Source organism: Poecilia latipinna, unplaced genomic scaffold, assembly GCF_001443285.1.
Source record: "Poecilia latipinna isolate Pla-1442-1.1 unplaced genomic scaffold, P_latipinna-1.0 Scaffold152, whole genome shotgun sequence".
Lineage (NCBI taxonomy): Eukaryota > Metazoa > Chordata > Actinopteri > Cyprinodontiformes > Poeciliidae > Poecilia > Poecilia latipinna.
Genome location: NW_015112768.1, coordinates 379,780 through 400,213, shown reverse-complemented (window position 1 = coordinate 400,213; position 20,434 = coordinate 379,780). Strand labels below are relative to the sequence as shown.

Below are 20,434 nucleotides of genomic sequence, written 5' to 3'. Positions count from 1 at the left end.
TTGCTGAAAAATATGTCGATATGGTATACACAGGGATACCGTGATCATTAATGTGAGAACGTGTGGCATTTTGCAGCATCCTCCTGGAAAATAAAATCAGCATCTCCATAAAGCTTCTCAACAGAGGATGACATGAAGTGCTTGAAACGTCACTAGAACCTCAAGAAACTTAAATTTGTGCCTTCACCTTTTCCTCTGGACTCGTCAGTCTTCATATCTGAAATGCATACTTCACTGTCATCTGAAAGGTCTAAGGAACAGACTGTCTTTCTCGTCAGTGCAAGTAAGACAGTTCAGATGTAAAGGGGTGTGAATGTAGAAGCTGTCCTGGATACGTCCATGTGTGGTGGCTCATGAAGCACATGGTTATCTTCCCCAAACTCTTGAATGGCCTTTGGATTAAAACTCCTCCTAAAGCTGCAGTCATTCCTTTCGCACGTCCACCTTCCTGTTCCCTACAAACGTTTTTTTTTTCCCCTTCCACTTAACTTTCCTTTTATGCGCTTGGATAAAGCACTCTGTGAACCGCCAGCTTTTTTAGCAGTAGCAAAGAAACTGAAATTTTAGTTTTCAGAACTGCTCGCCGTATTAATCAAAATTAGTAGAAATAAACACTTGAGCCATTTAACTCTCTTTGTACTAGTTTTACTCTTTCAATTGAATTACTTTAAAAAAAAATTAACTCTTCAGTAGTATCTGAATTTATTAAGATACTCATGCATATACTATTTATTCTGACCCATTGTGTAGTTCCAAGGGTTGCGCATCCGAGCCGACGGACTACAAAACGTACTGGCCAGTTATAATGACGCATTTCCTCTTTGTCCCACTCCCCATTTACACACATCCACGCACATCTAACAACACTGTCGCTTCGCCGCTCTCTCTCTCTCTCTCTCACACACACACACACATACACAAACAGCACACCGTCCGGAGCCACTTGGAAATTTCTCTCAACGTGCAGGATATCTCGGTGCTAAGCAGCGGGACTGCAGGCTGGCCGGCTGCTGGTTAATGCGCGTCTTGTCTCTTGAAATGCCCCAGCAGCGCATCTGAAGGTAGGTCTACACTCCAATCCTGTAATCGGCTTATTGTGGAGCCCATCTCCCTCGCAGATCTGGGTGACCTCCTCTCTGTATAATATTCAAACAGCGTCCAGCGTGGGTCCCAGCATGCACGGGAGCCTGTGTTGGGTGCGTGACTGTCCCGCTTTATACGCTGTGGATAATTTATTTATTTTATTTTTTTTTTTTCAATTTTACTGTTAATTCTCATATGAAACAACTTGTTCGCCGTCTTCATTTTTTTTCCCCGTTTGGTTTTTGCGGGGAGTTTTTCAAGCCACAGGGTTGCTACAGCTGAGGCTCGCCTGGTGAGTTTGCGGGTATTTAAATATAACAATTATCCTGCTCCTGAAGCCGCAGCTCTCCAGCCTGCGAATTGCGGCGGGTGCGCAGGACTCGGAAGCGTGGAGAGTTCACGGATAGGCTGGTATCATGAATTACACCACACTGGCCAGAGAGAAGCCAGCCTCCGCCATGTTTCCATGTCAGTCAAAGCTTCCACTAAATGCCAAAGGCAACTGTTTCTAACTTTTTTTTTGTTTGTTTTTGTTTCTTTTTTTTTTCCACCCCCACAGCTTATTTAAACTGACGACCCACGCAAATTCGCATTTCTCGTTTGCTTAGCGTCGCACTTTATTGAACTTGTAGGGACGCGCCTGCATTCTGCAGCTCCCAACGTATCTTTCAGTCCGGCGTGGGTTCCCACGCTTTGGTTGCGATTCCCCACCAAACTAGCCTCTGTGATTTTCACGACGAGTGTGCTGGAGAGAGCGTCAAATGCGACGCATGCATGCCCGCTGATGATGGGAGTCTGCCTCTGCCTCCGCTCCGCTGCCACACCCCTTCATTGAAAGCCGAGGCGCCGATATTCATTCAGCCTTTATTTTATACACAGGTGAACACATGCTGGCGCAGAAAACCTCGTGATGTCTTCAGATGTCATCGCCCCCACGCCGAGTCCTTGCGTCTGCTTGCGTGCGCAAGTTTGTGCGCGCGGATCAATAGGCTCTCATGGCTGCTGTAGTATTACAGCCCGAGCGATCAATCAGCAGCCAATGAATTTTAGAGTGGCTGTCTGTAGACTGCGAGTCGGCCAGGAGGCAGGCGTGACGGGTCATATGAGATGGGGGATGGGGTGGTGGGCAACCTGTGTTGTTTGATGTGCAAGTGAGTTTAATGGGCAAAAGTAAATCCTGTCCTGAAGCCCCCTCACCTCTCACACGCTCTCCCCCCTCTGAGTGCCTGGACCTTGGCTTGTCAGAAAAAGACACATGACCTTCCAGGCTGCAGCCGCTCCACTGTGTATGTAATTCCTCAGGAACCAGTGCTCTCCTAGCTGTTGTCTTACAAATCCCATGGGTATGTCGAACATTAGCCTGTGTGTTTGGATTGGAGGTAAACAGTAAATGGAATAGCAATCTTCTTACCAAGTGCAAAGGATCTTCTCAGATGTAATATTGGGTGTATTTCGGATGAGAAGCATTAACACTTTGCAGGCAAATAATAAATTAGACCAGTTATACTTTCACTGTGTTTGGTGCTCATGGCTGCACGTGTATCTAAATACGTCAAAAGGTTTATTTATTTCAGTAATTCCACCTAAAAACTGAAGCTCAAATAGATTCAGTACTTAGCAGGTGACATTTTAAGCATTATTATAATTATGGCATTCAATTTCTCAGAAGATTAGAACGATGAAAAGGTATTTTTATGATGCAAATGTTATACTTTGGCCTACATAAGTCGACTTCCTCTACAATGAGGGTTAGCCACCCTCATAGTGTTCAGTGTTTGGAAACAACGAACACCCAGTCTCTTTAGCAATAAAGGTATATAAGAGGAAAGGTGAGTGGAAGGAAAAGCATGAGAGAAAAAGGTGTGCAAACTATAGGCATAACCACTTCTGTGGGAGAATTTAGTATCAACAATTTTGATACAAAATTGCTTCAGCTTCAGGAGCCTCCACACACATGCCACCGTCACTTCCCTCGTGTTAATCCATTTTAAAATTATGTTCTGTGATTCTGTCGGAATCAATCAGACTTTCCTGAAGTCCAGTGTGAAGTTTCTACAGTGATTGGTAATTTGTGGAGCCATGTCAAAGTCGGTGCAGCTAATCAACCTGGAGCTTTTTGAACACTTCATGCTTTCCTCTGATTACAAGCTTCTGGCAGCACTTTAAAAGGCACCAATGACTAGTTTAATGATGATAGTCGACGTCAATTAAACACGGCCAACAAACTCACCTGACTCACAGAGTGTATTAAGAGAAAGAAAATAGAAACGAGAGCAAAACGTTCAGATGAAATGAAGGTCATTACTATTACTATTGTAAGCTGGATGTCCTTAGCATCACAGCAGAGTCACAGGCTGAGTGCATCCGTACCACGCTGCACTGATGCAGTAACGCATGCAAAAGAACCCCAACCAATACTCAAATTGTTGTGAACATTTCACTCTGTTTTTCAATGAATTCAATAACTGAAATAAGTAAATGCTCTGCTAATTGTTTTTTCATTTATTGAAATGAGCTTGCAGACAAGGATAGCCAAAATGCTTAAACTTTAAGAAAGTGGTGGTGGAGGGGAGGGGGGAGAACAAACTAAAAAAAGAAATGAAACTGTTTCTTCTTAATAGCATAAAGCTGTTAGTTTAGATTCATTCGTCCAGTAAGCATGGCGGTTCCTGTGGGAGTGAAAAGCATCCATCCTAAATCTGCAGCAGCAAAGAGAACATTCCCGCCGCTCCCCAAAGTGTCCCGTATTAAAAATCTGTCCTTTCAGAATGGGAGCTCCTTGTCTAATGAGGCGGGCCTTTCACACTTCTGCGCCCATTGCCTCTTTTTCCCTTCCCTGAAAATGTCAGATTTTTCCCCCCAGAACCCTGTAGTTAAGTCTTACCTTCATCAGCTGCTGCTGCTGCTCCTGCTTGGTATGCAGCTCCGCCACCAGTGACAGCCCCATATAATTTATTTAACTGACCAAACTCGCATAACGGCAACAATCAGCAGCCTTCTCATTACATTTCTAAGTGCACTGACCTTTGGGGGAACGTGTTTATGCATCTGTTCTGCTATTTGATATTCCCGTAACAGAATTATCACCCAATACACCAAACAGAGTAGCTGTTCAGTTATATAGTGCTGAAATCACTTCAGGAAAGGCACTGCTGGTTAAAGATGCCATTTAAAGCATCTTCATTTTTTTATAGCATAGAATAAGATTTAGCGGAATCTATATAATGTCTGTTAATGGTCGGCGAAGAAAGCTGTAAAAACCATCAGTGACAGTCGTTTGTTTTGCTAGGACCCTTTGGTGACTAACATTTCCTACCAACACTGTCAGGTTACTTCTACTACACGTGGCCAATTTATTGATCTGTGTCTTTGTTCTGCATGAAAACAGGCCTCTGTCACGACCAGTGGCCACCAGGGAAGTAATGAGCATGAACCCATAACGACATTTTAATCACAGCGTGGATCACAGAAGGAGAGAGAGCAAACAGTTTGCTGCAGCTGTGCTCGGTCAGGTAGCCCTGCTGTGCAGTCAGGGGAAAAAATGGCCAGGCGGGAAATGTCATTATCATCCAGGTCAATCATTGTTGCAGAGCTGCGGTCTGCAAGTACAGCTTGGTTATTACCATTTACCTGCAGGAGATTGCAAGTAATGGTGTTGGGAGCACAGTTTGCGATTGGTGTGATTAACAGCCTGTTAGATGTAGATGGATGAAATGCAATTAGGTTTAATAAAAAAGCATGCTTGCATCAAGTATTTCTTTACAGTTCTTTTTCACGATTTCTAATTTGCATCCCCTAATACCTGGTCCAACGCTGCTCAGAAATAAGTTTTAAAAAAAGATATTTTTTTTTTTTTTCCTCTTTGCCGTTTTCTTTTTCCGTGCAATCTTGAAGCCTGAGACAAATGTTAGGAAATGGTTGCCAGGTTGGTAACTAAGCAAGCTGTGTTTGGTGGCCAAACTTGCCAGATATAATCTGTGTACTGTTCTTTCCTTCCCCCTACTTCAGAGAGATGCTTTCAAATTGGAGGTTATCATTGTGTTGTACACAAATCGAGAGAAAATGATTACCGCTGACATCATGCCGAACCACAGCTGTAGTTTATTAGCCATGTTTTATATTGGCTCTTTATCTGAATTTAAAGTCGAAAGTAATACGTTTGTTATTCAGAGAGGAAGACGTTGTTCGGCTGATATTTTTGTGTGGAACAGTTTAGATGAGAGTTGGCTGCTTTGCTAAAGGTTTCACTTATTGGCTTCTTTACTGGAAAAGTAAAAGAAAAGACAAATTGGAAAAGACTCTCGGCTTCAAGCAAAGGAGCTCGGCTTCATTTCCACTGAGCTGTACAACACGGCACGGGTCGGTGTGGTCCGGTACGCCATTTTACGGCACGGCGTATTTAAGAAAGTGTTCCCACCACCACTTGGGCTCTCACTGGGCAGGTGGGGTGAAACCCAAACGCCTAGCATGTCGACATACTCGCCTCGTGCTTGTTGTAATCGCGAGACAAGTATTTTCTGTCATCCAGTCAGTGGACTGTTGTGTGACACCAATCGCTCTACATTATCTTTGCCATTCTATTGTCTTGTGGAACTCCAACTGGAGGGGGCCCAGAAATAATGCACTGTGGTTGTGAACCACTTTTATAATGGAAACAGACAGCGTACTGAACTGTACCGACTCGTTCCTTACTACTCAGTAGAATTGAGGCTTCCTCTTTATGTTTGATAGGATGATGGAGAAACAAATGGACAGGTACTTCTGGACTTTGCGCCCACCCAGAGAAGAGGGCGCTTCACCAGTCTCTGGGGGTTAGGGAATAAGTTGTACCAGAACACCAAATAGTATGCAACTTCAGATACAAGCTAGCAAAAATTGGTTCCCTTCAGAACATGTCTAAGAGGCATCTTTAATCCTTTTTGTTGTCTGCACTGTCACCTGCAGTACTGAACTGAAAAAAAAGAGAATTTGTTTTTATCTTGCTTTCTCACATTGTCTCGACTTTGTCCCTGCACAATTTTAAATATGTCAAACTGGCACAACATTTATTTTGATATTTTGTTTGAATGTTAGAAAGCATAGACTGATTTTTCTTTAAATTCTAGTTTTCTTTTCTAGAGTTTTGTTTGTGGGGCTCAGCTGTTAAAATTCCTCTAAAATGCCATCATTAGGGCACATGGTTGCAAAAAGACATCCTCGTTCATAAAACTCTCTACCTCTTTGTTTTTTTGTATACTCCATATCCACAGCTCTGCTGTAGTTGTGCTTTTCGTATAACTAGGTAGTTAGAATGATGTGTTCTACCTCTTAACACCTAAAGGCACATGAACATTTATGCTCCATTCTGCTTTTACAGATCAGGTGAAACATGCTTTTGACATTTTATTGAAGGATTAGCTTTCTGTTTAGGTTGACTGTAATACAGAAAGGTTTCATGATTTCCAACCTACTTTTGTTTTTCACCACTTTATTGAATGTGCTGTGCTCTCTGTATATGTGATAGTTTACATCATTAGTGTTGGCGCATGCTTCCCCTCATGCTGGCTATATATGCATAACCACCCTTTGCTGTTCTCATGCATTTCTGCCAAAATGCAGATATGTAAGGATTGCTGGCTGTTGCATTAACCTAGCCTGACATTCCAGATGGTTTGTTTCAGAGCCATCTGGGAAGCCCTGTATAGAAACTGTTTACAAAAAACCCCAGCATAATCCAAAAGAAAATCACAAGAAATTAGATTAACCATTTGTCTTTTAAAGCATTAAGGATACTACCAGGCAGATGTTTTAGGCACAACTCCATGGAAATGACACTTAAGGTTTAGATTCCCAATTGTTCCAAATTTCTTTCTTTTTTTTTTTTTATTTAATAAATTCAGAGCTTCTTGGTAAAAATGCTGACTATACAATCTGACATATCCCATGTTGATCCAGCAAGATAAAGATGCTGTTTAATGCTCTTGAGGTAACCAATGCAACAAAATGTAAAACAAACAAAAAATATGTTGGAATGGGAAGCTGCTGAACTGCTGTGCGAGATTCTGAAGGGTGGTGGAGGAATGTGTGGCCTAGTTCAAGTTGGCAATGTTGCAGAATTTTACTTTTTTTGGGATCAGCCTTGGCCTGTGTAACCTTTGAATATAAAGGTCATGAGATTTTAAGTAGGATTTCTAAAAAAAAAATAATCTAATTTTGAGCAATAGCAGATTTTTTTAAAATCAAACTGTACTTTAGAAATATGAATTTGATTTCATTTATTTATTTGCTTGAGATGGACATTGTACATTGATGAACCTTTTGAACAACACTAATGTAAATGCACCCAATTACAACTGAGACTGCATTTCAGACTCTAAAAGTTTTTCATAAAACTAAGTTAAGGCATAACAAGTTATGAAGCACAGCTATAGAGGCCATAACTTTGACTTTTTTGTTGTTTTTCCTAGCTTTTCTTCCCACCTCCCACAAACTTCTCATTTACCCACCTCCCACATGGTATGTAGAAGTATAAACTGGTAACAATTGCCTGCATGACAGCACACACATTTTCTTCACTTTTGGCCTTTGCTAAATAGTTTATTTTAAATATTAGACTAGCTCCAGGACAGAGCATGTTGACATTGAGTTGTTCAGTCTATATTTAAACATAAAGTACCTTTTTTTTTAAATTTTTTTTATTGCTGTATATGAGCAAATTGTACTGTGCAGCATTCTCCATATGAGGCTCATTGTGTCCTGCGATGCAACTCATAGATTCACCAGTTTGCACTAAGAATGCGTTTGGAGCACATTTCAGTGTTTTGGAACCAAAGAGGTTGCCATAGAGATGAACCATTGCAAAGATTTTGGGCGTGAGCCAGTAGGATGTACAGTATTATGACTCCCAGTAAGAGAAAAAAAATACTCGTGGTGCTTGCACAAAAACATAAACCATAATAAAGATGGGTAGATATCTCTATCAACTTAGGAAAGTTGATGGTCTTACACAGCACTGATGTGGAGATGCTTTAAGTGACCAACAATATTTCCAAACAGCCACATTTATCTAACAAAGGAGGGAAAAGTGTAGGAACCTTTTCTTTGAGTCTGTTGGCTGGCAATGTGCAGGAACAAATTGTGGCGAGGCAGTTCTGTTATGTTTTTCTTCAAATAGCCAGGTGGAGCCTTTTGTCTTCTCTTGATTTTTTTTCCTGCCATCTTAAGATAAACTTAAACTATAGGAAAAGTATGTCGGAAAACGATTGTGATTTTTAAACCGTGACTTCATCCAATCTTGATGCACATTGATTCTGATAACCCGACTCTCATCTGATTGCATTTGCAGTTTGCTATTGTAGGCTTTCCAAACCATCGCTGTCAAAACAAATCCAGGTGCACAGTGAAATATTTAACACTTAACTTGTGGCATTTTCCAGCATCAGCTAACCTTTAGCTGACAGAGTATATGCTCAGAAATGGGTTTGTGGCGTCTTCAGCTATTACTGGTCTGCGTCTCTGACAGAAATCCCTGCTGCCATGGTTGCTACCACCTCCAGGCTCATGCCTCTTAGTCACCAGGGCAGAAATGTAACCTAATCAGGTGTCTGTGGCTCCCAGTACATGAACACACTTCTTTGCAAACAGCGTCCAGATGGCTCTGTGTCCATAGCCATGTGTCCCCAGTTACTTTACAGCAGCCTGTGGTTTTTAGATTTCTCCTGGTGTTGCTTTATAAAATGGGACAGTCTTCTTCGTTCTGGTTGGAGCCATTCGATCTGGAAACGGAACGCCCAGGAGCCACCCGAAGGTTACAGGAGAACACCTATTACATTGCAGGGTGGAATCCATAAACTGAGTCCGAAAGTCTGCAGACAGGAACTGAACCAAGCAGTTATGCTTCCATTAAGTTTAATTTTAGATGGACCTTGTAGATTAATTCGAAAAGCACTTTGTAGGAGCGGCAGTAAAATTAAAAAAACGACTTTATAGTGCTTACAGATCGCAGGGTAAAATGAGGAGAAGATGGTGTTGGCTAGAACGGCTTTGAAGCAAAAATAAAAATCCAGACATCATATGAAAGAAAATCCCACTCTTCTATTTTAAAGATGAGCTCATTGACGGCCCCCTCCCCGCGGCTCCGGGGGTCCCTCAGCAGCTGGCTGTAACCGAATCTGTGGCCGAAAGAAATGGCGTTCGCATTACTCAACAGGCTTGTTGACAAATTTCAAACTTTATGTCACTCATCAAGGTATTTCTGTGTCTGTGACACTGGTTTGTGAAAATCATCCAATGTTGGAATTCCCCAGGAAGCGACTTTGGAGCAGCTCACAGCTTTGTTTAGAAGCTGAAGGACTGGTCGTGGTGGGCGTATACTGGAAATGTAACCCGCCCCCTTTCGGCCCTCCTGCAGACTGAAAAAGCTATTCTTGGGCTTTCCATAAGGATAAATTCCTCCTTCAAATGTTTTGCAGCTGACTTGAATGAGGAGTTGCCTTGGGATAAGGCCACTGTGCTGGCTGAGGGGGTCGAGTTTAGCAGAACAGCCTGGACCAAACACTCTAGAGAAGAGTGATGAGCCTGGGTGAAAGTAAACAGTCAAAATGTTGTCGAGTAGTTGTGTGCATGTGCAAGATTTCAGATGTTCATTTTTGTTACTTTGCTGATGAAGTAAAAAAAAAAAAAGGGAGCATTTGGTGTAGATATATTAATGAATAGCAAAACAGTGAGTCTTCAGATCAATCATGTGTGCTGTGTGTTTTTCTTTAAATATTTGTTCAGCCCATTTTTAAATCAGCCACTTTTCCGAATCAGTTTGTTGTTCTGAGCCATAATTATAATTGCTAACAGTTTGTATGCTTTTAGTCTAATATGCATTAAGTAGGAAAATACTTAGCTTTTGTTCTCTGTTTTTCTGGGAGGCTGAGAATACGGGCTCAGCGATCTCAAGTGCTCAGTCTCAATATATTTGAAAAACCACACATTCTGCATGCGATAGGTTTTTTTCATCACACTAATATCACACTGCTTTGTGCTTGGTTTCTGCCAAGCGGTGCATTGTTCACAGACAATATGTCACATAAATATTTGATTGATCTATTGGCCAGCAAAAAAAACATTTCCCTTGTTGTGTGTGTTTTTTTTTTTTTTTTTTTTCTGTGGTGTTTATGATTAGTATCCAACTCATTTTGGGTGTGGATGAATCATTTTACATCTGGAGCTATGCTTTATTAGATATTTTTACAAATGTGCATTTGAGGCTTTAAAATAAGACCTCACAACTTTCTTCAGCTGAACTTATTCCACAGATGTGGATCGTCGGTAATGACTGGCTTTAAAATATTTCCTTTGCGTATCTGGTTTCCAGTGTTTATGTTAATGTCAGACTGACCTGGCTGATTGTGCTTTTCTCTGTCTGTGTACAAATTCCTGCTGAGTTTTCTATTTTTAACATGGCTCCAGAGTGCAAAGTGCATACAAATAAAGTGCCACTGGCCATTTGTAACCAAACTCTGAAGGTTGAAGCTTCGTTTTAAACATCTCTGGTGATTTTTGTCCCAAAGGATGAATTTTGCCCACAGCGAGCAAACTTTTATTTATTTATTTATTTTTTCCTTGCAGTTTTGGTACGGCTGTGCCTCACTTTGCAACCCTCTCAAGCCAATCTAACCTGACACTGCAGAACTCTGTGCATGGATGGTCCCAGAAATAGCCCTTTAAGTGGCTGTTAATATATGAGTATTACACAATCATGCTGTCAGTACTCTGTGCCCTTGGCCTGAAACCTTTCTGTCTGCAGGAGTCCAGCATGCGATCCCTGTTTCCTTGCAGCCCTCTGGTGCTGCTCTGTAAGGTTGTTGAGTTTGAATAAAGCTATATAAGGGAATCCTCTCTTTGTTTATTAGTTAAGGGAGAGTACATGGAAGGGCTGCCAGGCCCTCGAAGTAGAAAAATTAGGACAGAGAGAGAGAGAGAGAGAGAAGAGGACCAAACACCACTCAAACAGTGTACTCTGCAATGTGGAGCTGTAAACATTACTCCTTTTTTTTAAAGGCAGTGAAATGATTGTGGCAGCTGGTCTGTATTACTTCTGGGAAGCCCAGTGTTAATAAAGTGACTGAAAATAGCCATTCCTTGGGCATACATGCAGTTGGACACAAGGATGCTGTCGTTATATTAGCTGCATGTCAGTCTTTCATAAATTAAAACTTATTCATCTGAGCAGGGAATTGCTGGTGTTATTGCTAGAGTTTCCAGGTTGGGTTGGGCCAAACCACAGCAGATGTAAGACTCAGACTTCTGGTTTTAATGGATGCGTTTAAATGGTTGTATATGAACAATCAATGGCTTTGTCTTTTCTCCGGTAGAAAGTTGTGCAGTGTTCTGTGGTGGGCCCCTGTCACCATCTTTGCATTTATCTTTTCTAGTGTTATAAGGTCCAACCTTCTTATTTTTTGCTTTTCTTTTGATCTATTATTCAAGAAATGGCAATCATAAGTATCCAGTGTTTGAGAACGGCAGCATATCCAAAAGTCTGTGTTTTCTGCGATGGCAGAGTAAAATAATGACATTGACAGCCATGGTTCTGAGTTTAAAGTTGGTATGCGTTTCATATCGACTTGTCTGTGGGGAGCTTGTTCTCCAGCTGGCAAAGAGACAAATGCAGCATTGTCAGATCCCTCTGTCTAGATGGACTCAGGCATTTTGTCTTTCGGAGTGCGGAGAGAATGCCAGCCTTGTCCTCAGTCTGCTGACTTATCTTCCCTTCTCAGAGCACAGCTCCAGGAAAATTATTAGGGAGAAGGGAGCATTCTTAAATCCTTTTTAACAATGATTGAATCATTTTGAAGGGTGACCTTCCTGTAGCTGTGATGTTCCTGGTAGGGATCTGATGATGATGTCTGTCTGGGTTTTTATTTGGCATCACACCCTGCGAGGATTGTTGATTCAAATCCTTGTTCGCATTGCCGGATGAGAAATGCAGCATTTGATCTCTTTCCTCTTATATCAAGTGCAGCTTGGTCCCTGAATAGAGTTCCAGCTGTGCTGCCAAACATTTTGTATTTAATTTTTTATTTTTATTTTTTTAGTTTTCGCACAGCTGTGAGAGCAGGTGAATGCTCCTTAGCAACCTGGCGTTGCAGTGTGTTTCGGGCTGCCAAGCATTCCACAGCTTTCTCTCTCTCTCTCTGCTGGGATTTATAGCAGCAGCCTGTGTTAACCTGAGGAGGACACTCACTCACTCAACTTCAGTTTTTTTTTTTTTTTTTACAGCAGAGGTTTGGGCTACAAAGTTCATCCTTTGATAAATGAACGAAACACCTTAAAAAGGATTTTTGAACGTTAAGGTCAACATTGCCATGTATCCATTCTAGTATTTAAATCTAATTTACTTAACAGACATTTTATGAGAGACCAACACAAAATGGAGCTGAAGTGGAACTAAAATAAAACAGTTTTGCAAGTAGAAATGTGAAAAGTGTGGAGAGAATTTGCATTCAGATCTCTGAGTCACTAATTTCCACTTCAGTTGCAGTTTTTACACTTTTTTTCTATTTGATTTAGGTCTCTAACTGGGTCATTCTGTGTGGGGACAGTAGTGGTATAATTCTTCAGCCACACATCCAGTGTTTTGCATCGGCTGTAATGCTGAATTTCCCATAAACGCCCCATTCTACATGTTTACTGTCTCCCATGTCGATTGTGGAAAACATTTTAAATGGGTTCTTATGGTTTTAAGTTTCAAAATGGCTTCTTTCTCGCCACTCTTCAACAAAGACTGTTTATCGTCGGAAGTTTCTCCAGAACTACCATTGTTGGGTTTGGTGTTTCTCATCTTTCCCTTTGCAACATTGCATAAATTCTAAAACTTCTCAGGAAAAGCAAAGCATGAAATGCTCCAGGATTTTCTTGTAGATGGTTGCACCAACTTTGGAGGTGATAAAATGACTCTTGAAGACATCAGACTGTGGAAACGTCACAGTCCAAGAGCCTGGACTATGTGCCACTCGTCTTTCCCTTCATACTCACTGAGCTTGTATTCATAATAAAAAACGATATTTACTTTATTCTGGAAAGTGGACAATTAACCACTGAGGAACATCCAGCTCTTTAATGTTCAGGTGTAGCAGTATTGACATAAATACAGTTTCGGGTCACTGTGTCACCCTTTGGCTATCAAGTGGCCAAAAATCTACTTATCTGATAGTCAGCATATCACCCAAAAGACCAGGTCACTGTTAGATAAATACAGCAGAGCATTTAGAAGATGAAAGCAGAGACTCTGATAGTTCAGTCTCTTTGTGGCTGACTGCTTGCAACCAGGTGATGTGTGACCATGTTGTCCAATGAAGTCACGAAGAATGAATGTGACCAATAAATGACTTTCATCAAGTGTGTGAGCACAAACTTCCTAAAGGTTGTAAAATACTTCAGAGTAAGGAAATGGGCTATATTATAGCAGTCTTTTCATGCAGCATGGATTAAATTCAGAGTTCTGCTTGACTTCCTTCCCCTCTGTCTCTCTTTGGTGCGTTTGTGGTATTCCTGCTGAAAGATAAGCTGTCCTGAAATCGGCCCCAGCCTGCTCACTGAGCAGGAAACAGTAGCAGTCCTCCTTCCCAGCGCCCCTCCAGTCTCTCTCCACTCACTAAGCCGAAGCTCGTTCGCTTTCCCCTTTCTCTTGCCTCCCTTATCTCCCCTTCACTCAATTTCTCTTGTCCCTATCTCTGTTTCAACACCCCGCCCACTTCTCCCTTCAAAACCTCCCCAGCGGCCGACGGCGAGCGTGTCACCACCTGGCCGGCGATCCATTCACAGGGATGAAGTGGCACCGGTAGAGTTCACTGGGCTGTAAATCAGCCGACACGTCCACGAAAATTGATTTAAAAAAAAGCGCCACGTACTGTAGATGAATGTATCTGTCATGCTGCTGGTGTGATATTTTGAACCTCTATAATCTAGTTTGCCCGAGTTTAAAAATAACACTTCCAGTGCATGAATTGTGATAATGGAAAATGGGTTTCCATTCCAACATGGAAGAGAACATTTTGATAAAGAATGAGTCGAAATTTGATAAAAAAAAAACTTGCTGGGAGGTAATAATTTCAGTCGCATAAATAAAACGATTTAATAGGACTTTAAGCATCTTTTTTTTTAAGCTACAGTGCCTTGCATAAAGGAGTTGCTTAAGGGAATCAAAATAAATGAGGCCCTATACAAATTCATGACAGTTTTCTTTATATGCTCGTCTCTTTCTGCTTCATTATTATGCACTAATTTGTGCTGGTTTATAACAATAAGTCCCACTAAAATGCATTGAAGCTTGCAGTTGTAAGACAAAGTCCAAATAACACAATTTGAAGCTTCGAACTGGACTTTGACTCTAAAATATCACTTGACTCTAAAAGTATTTGCACCAGCTTGTTATCCTGTACTCCCCCCTTCTCCCTAAACAATGCAGTCTATTTAATGCGCATGAGGTGAGCTGGGAGTGGCTCCTGTCTGCTCCTGACAATGGACCTGACATGTAAGGGGGCTAGGCTTTTACTGCAGACCGCTGTGGAAAAAACTGGCTTGAAGTAACTGAATTGTTCCTTCCACAATAGGCAGCCAGTGGCCTGTATGGTCGCTTACCTCCTGTGTCATGCTTTTGTTCTCCTTTCGTGTCCCAGAGCCTCTGAACAGAATCGTTCTTTTTTTTTTTTTTTTTTTTTTTTTATTTGTTTTCCGTGCCTGTTGGTCGTCTTGCACACCTAAGATTCTGATCACATCCACCTGCCCTGGAATTACTGTGGCCCCCTTTTATTTTTTTCCCCCTCTTTTGGAAAGTGTCACGCTTCGAACGGCCTTCATCTGTCATAAAATCTTTACAGCAAAAGCAGCTAATGAGAAGGATGATTAAAATATACGTTGGCCCATATTTCTCCTGACTTCCGTGCGTTTTCGAGCGCCAACACAGCTGGAGGTTCAGAGGCACGCCGCTAAATGCCTGCTCACAGCTGTCCACTCATCGAGTGGATTATGAGATGCTCATATCCATACGGCTGAGATGCAAAAGGGAGATTAGGCCAGCAGCTCAAGAAGAGGGTTGGTCCATCCTAATCTGCAGAGCTGCCAGCGCTGAGACACGGCTTTTAAAATTGGGCTTTGATGATTTATTGCGCCGTGGAAAAGATGTATTCTCTCCTGTGGCCGCCTGCACTGTTTTCTGCTTTTGTGGGTCGTTTGTCAGGATGGGTTTCAGGGTGAGGACGTGCACTAAACAGAGTGCGAGGTAACTCGTTATGCTGCTCGATATGAAGCAGTATCCCTCTTTATGCTATTTTTGTTCTTGTTTGGCCTTATCAGTACCACCGGCACTTCAAGAGCGCAGCTAGTCAGACACTTTTCGCTTCACTTAACGTTATTACCACATTCTGCTTTAATTAATGGACAGGAGCTCAATTCCAGCACTAATAGTGGGGAAAAACAATTATCCTCTGTCTATTTAAGTGCCATATCTGGACTGGGCTGGTGTATTCTTTGACTTACAACTAAGGATGGTGTTGTATAAAATGACCATACATAACTAGAGATGGATAAACTTATGCTTAAGATCTAAAATATGATTTTACATACTATTATTTAAAAAAAGCAGTAATTATTCAAACTTCAGTTAACATAATGTAACATAATATATTGATTACAGAGTGTTTGGATAACACTCACTTATAGGCGAGTGTTATCCAAACACTCGCCTATAAGTGTGATCTTAATGCAGTATACTTTCAACGTTTTGCTCTTTACAGGGAATCAAAAGCATAATAAGCTGATTTTAACTGGTTAGTCTATTTTCTCAGACAGTTGTTCTCTTTGTGGCTTCCTTATAGCTACACAATGCATAGCTTGAAATCTGTACTTTTAAGACCTGATGATCCTAATTTAGCTTTTTTCCCTGAGGGGAAAGTGCAGGCTTCTTTACGCCATCTGATTTTAGTTCAGCTACAAGTGGGGGTGGGGCAGTGCTTTGTTACCCTTTGGTCTGCAGAGCCAAATCTCAGGAATTTTTCTCACAGGATAAATTGCCAGCACTTATCTTGATCAGGAGTTTCAGCCAAAACACTAAAAGAGAGGCAATAATTATGATCTTAAACTCCAGAAAAATACTTTCTCAAAATGATCTCTAATAAAAAAAATAAAAAAATATATATCTTGGTGAATTGTAATGACTTACTGAGAGCCTTCAGTAATGGCAGGTGATTTTTAGTCATGTGAACCTTTTTGGGTAGCATGCTCTGCTCAGTAATTTTATTTTCAAGGACCTAAGATCCTCCTCATGTGATCTGCCCTTTTCCACATCAACAGCGTCAGAGAAAATCTGTTTAATAAATAATTAAAAGGTACCCCGTGTTCTAATTCAGGGCGAGTTCAGTGGACGACAAAATTAGTCCAAATCGTCTTTTAAAAGATGAATTTCCTAACGTTATAACCTGTTGCTCATGTGATTTATTTATTGTTCCATTTCAAGCCTTCCATGCTCATGTTGTTCTATCTTTTTATTTGATCTTTGTTAGACTGGATTTGTATTTTTTTTTATTGTTGTTGATAGTTATGTTCTAGTTGAATCTGGAAAAAAAGTCAGACTTTTGTCAGAAAAATGTAAAAACGGCATTGTGGGTAAATTAATTTGAGCATTCAGTCTTTTGAAATGGTTTGTTTATTTTTAGTGTATATTAAAGAGCTAAGATAAACCACATATTTTATGACCAACACAACATGATGCATAGTAGCAATGTAGAATGATAAAGTCAGGTGGTTTTCAAAATGTTTTTTAATATAAATGAATAAGGTGTGATGTGCATTTGTTTTTCGCCTCCCGGTACTCGGTTCTCCCATGCACCGTAACATTTCCACCGAACTGAAACATAAAGTATCTAGCAAGCTGCGTGCCGGTTACAAATGTAAACACCTTGTTTCTTCTCTGCTGCCGCCCCTTCTGCTCACTCCATGAATGGAGCTGAACAGGGGCGAGGTTGTGTTGCAGGGCTGGATTTGTCTAATTGAATTAAAAGCTTGTCCTTCTGTAAAGGACCCCGACCCATCCCCACCCCCAAACCCTCTGGAAGGATGGAACTAATCACTGAGAGTCTGCCGTCCCAGGAGAGAGTAGACCGGCTGCCTTGTATAGAGTAGAAGAGAGAGCTCTGTTGTGTGTCTGCTTGTGAGGAATACCACTATACCAATTATGGTGTTTGTAATTGTGACTGTGTGGCGTTTGATATCCAACGGTTGTTCATAGCTAAACCTCATTAAGCCGTGTGCCTGGATCCTTACTGACCTTCTGACCGGCTTGACCTCCCGTCCTTAAATGGAGAGGCCATGTAGCAACTTAAAACACGAGAGTGTGTGCGATGCAAAGCAACAGCTGTTCTCCAGATGTCCTCAAATTTCCAAAAAAGGAGTGTAACATGATATCCTCAACCTACCCTCAGATGCTATGCACTTAAAGTGTTAATGTGATGCATCTTTTTTTGTGATTCGGCTTTCACTTTAAGATATCTGTTATAGGAAGGAATAAGAGCAGTGGCAAAAGTATTTAATTATTCATGTTGGACAGAGCAGAGATGATGTCATGGCACTTTCAGAGAACAGTCACAATAAAAATAGGGTTTTTACTAATGTCTTAAAAGAAGAAATGCTTATGACATTGACATTATTTTAGCATCTCATATTGGCAAATGACAGCACAACAGAAATGTGCAGTACTATGCACATTGTGGAGAATGTAGATCTTTATCTTGGCCTTTGTGGAAACTGCAAAGCTGACAGCATGTTCAAGTCCAAAATGTTTTCCTGACCAACAGAATTTGAAAGTTAAAAAGCACCCTCTGCTGCTCTGTTTACCCTTCCTGCTATCTGCTAAATGTCTTGCTCTCGCTTGCTCTTTTGCAGCTTGATTGAACTGCAGACACATATCGATGTTTCATAGGTTTCCTTTTTAAACGCCTTTTTACACCTCGCTCTTCATGTCTTTACTTTAAATAATAGATTAACAGTTAAGAAATTGCTTAGTGAAGTGAGGTGTTGTCAGTAGAATTTGGTAAAGCTTATTGTGTTGATCAGTAAAAGATGAGATGTTAACGTTTTTTGACGAGCTATGATCAAATAAAACTTTAAAGTGAAATGTTGGTGAAGAATCTTTAATGGCTTCACAGTAGGTCACTGTGAAAACCTTGTTTTGTATAAAACAAGTGTATTTTCTATAATGTTCCTGCAAGATGAATCTTCTGCCTCTTGATTTGTTTTTTTTTGTTGTTGTTGTTTTTGCAGATATGTTCACTTTGATCACGCATACTCAGTGCTGGGTTCTGACTTTTGACACAAACGTTCACATGATCTGCTTCACACAGACAGTTCAGAGCAGGAGGGTTTCAGCAACTTATTTATTTATTCTTTATAAAATACATTTGACAAGAAATGCATGCCTACTCATCAAAAGTGTTTGTTTTATTTCCTTCTTTCAGAATTTGCCCTGCAGACAGGTGTCTCCCCATGAGGATGTAGGGTCCTCTACCACACCACCTCTGTTTCATTCATTAAGCCCAAATCCCATGGACCCATTTAGCTAATTGAACATCAGGGTCTGCTCTGCTACTTCTCTTGATGGTGTTGGGAGACACAAGCAAATGAGGCTTCAATCAGTCTGGAGTGTGTAGACTGATTGAAGCCTGCACACTACAGACTGAGCTGTGCTTTTCTCATGATTTATATCGTACTTTTCACTTACAGATAACTGGACAGAAACGACGTGCTTCTAAGGTTTCCTTCCTTTCCCAGATGTTTCCCAGATGCCTCAAAAATGTGAATTTTACCTTTTAATGTGTGGCGCTTTTTGTTTGTTTTTCTTTTTGTTTGTTTTGTTGGTTTTACTAATAGACATGGTGATGTCTGGGACTGCTTTGCAATGTCTTGGTATCAGTTTTTATGAGTCGCTTTGAAAATGAAAGTCTGGACTTGAATACAAAAAATACTTTAAAAAAAACCAGTCATTTTTACTGGAAAACCCACCAATCTGGCTGAATTAAAACAATTTGGCACCAAAGAGTGAGCAAAACTTTTTATTGCCAGTTTTCACTATCGCCTGATGGCAGTTTCTGCAGCCAAGGGCAGCACAACCAGTTGTTATGTTTAGGGTGAAGCTACATTTTCATACAGGGCCATATTGGTTTGGATTCTTTTTTTTTTTTTTTCTTTGAAACTGCATTTCAGGTTATCTTGGTCTATAGATTTGTTGCATCTAAAAAAATTCTGCAGTAATGTACGTTGTAGAAGTCATGAGATGCAGGATACCACTAATTCTCTCATGCAAACTCATCAAGCTGGTTATTTATTGACAGAATGCAGATTTCTTTGTACAAATCCTGAAAGCTAAAGAAAAATATGCATGGACAATGATCATTTTTCAGATTTGTGAGCAGCTGCCACTGATCAAAATTTACACTCAGCCTTCTTTAATTGCAAAAGAGCTGCCTAGTTGTAACCGTGTTTGGGCAGTAAATCAGCTGAATATAATGAGGCTCCACTGTAGCTTTTGCTTGATATGTGAAATGTCTCGTCAGAGTACCTGTAATTCAGCAATGGATTTTATTGTCAAACGCCTCAGACACTCATTTGCAGATTCTCTGTAATTGATACATGCTGCCCCTTTGGCCTGTGTGTAATCCAGCTGTGTTGGCTCCGTTTGATCTTGAGGCATCACGGTGGGCAGTTTTATGAAAGGCTCCTGTTTGGAGCTGATGCAAGATGTTTCCCAGGCACCTTTTTTTTTTTGTGACTTGTTCCCACTTTGCCCCCGTCTGCACAGTGTGATTAATGAAACTGCAGGACGGAAGAAACAATGAATTCCCGAGTGACAGGCAAAGCTGACCAGCTGTGATCTGCTTCACCGCAGGCAATGCTAGATTTTAAAAGGGGCTTTCAAGCTTAATCACTTTCCTTTAATTTCTTTTTTTTTTTTTTTTTTTTTTAATTTGGCAGTTTTTTCTTACAAGCAAATTGTATTTTTTAAAACTGGTTTTGGTTTCTGAGGATATGGTAGATCATGGAGGTTCATGCTTTGCAGGGTTGGAGAAAGGAATTGCAAGAATGCAAATGTTTTCCAAGTTCTGTGAGGTAATGTTTCTGTCGCAGGGCGGTTTTGGTTTCAACTGTGTTATCACATTCATTTCCTTTTATACAATAATTTATATTTACAAAGATATATATATATATATATATATATATATATATATATATATATTTTTTTTTTTTTTTTTTTTTTTTTTTTTAAAAATAAAATTTGTTTTTTTTTTTTAATTTTCCCCCCTTTTTCCGGGGGGGGGGTTAAAAATTTTCT

The 20,434-nt window shown here is 40.6% G+C and overlaps 1 protein-coding gene across 3 annotated transcripts in view; it reads left to right on the top strand.

Annotated features, from left to right (window-relative positions):
• Positions 1 to 822: 822 nt before the first annotated feature.
• Positions 823 to 20,434, top strand: part of tln2a (talin 2a) — a 91,267-nt gene continuing 71,655 nt past the window's right edge. For 2 of the 3 annotated variants that reach the window (XM_015029396.1, XM_015029395.1), the window contains exon 1: positions 824 to 1,061. The gene's annotated coding sequence lies outside the window, so the exon portion shown is untranslated. Of the gene's footprint in view, positions 1,062 to 20,434 lie in introns of all 3 variants that reach the window. The other variant, XM_015029397.1, reaches the window with a different exon arrangement.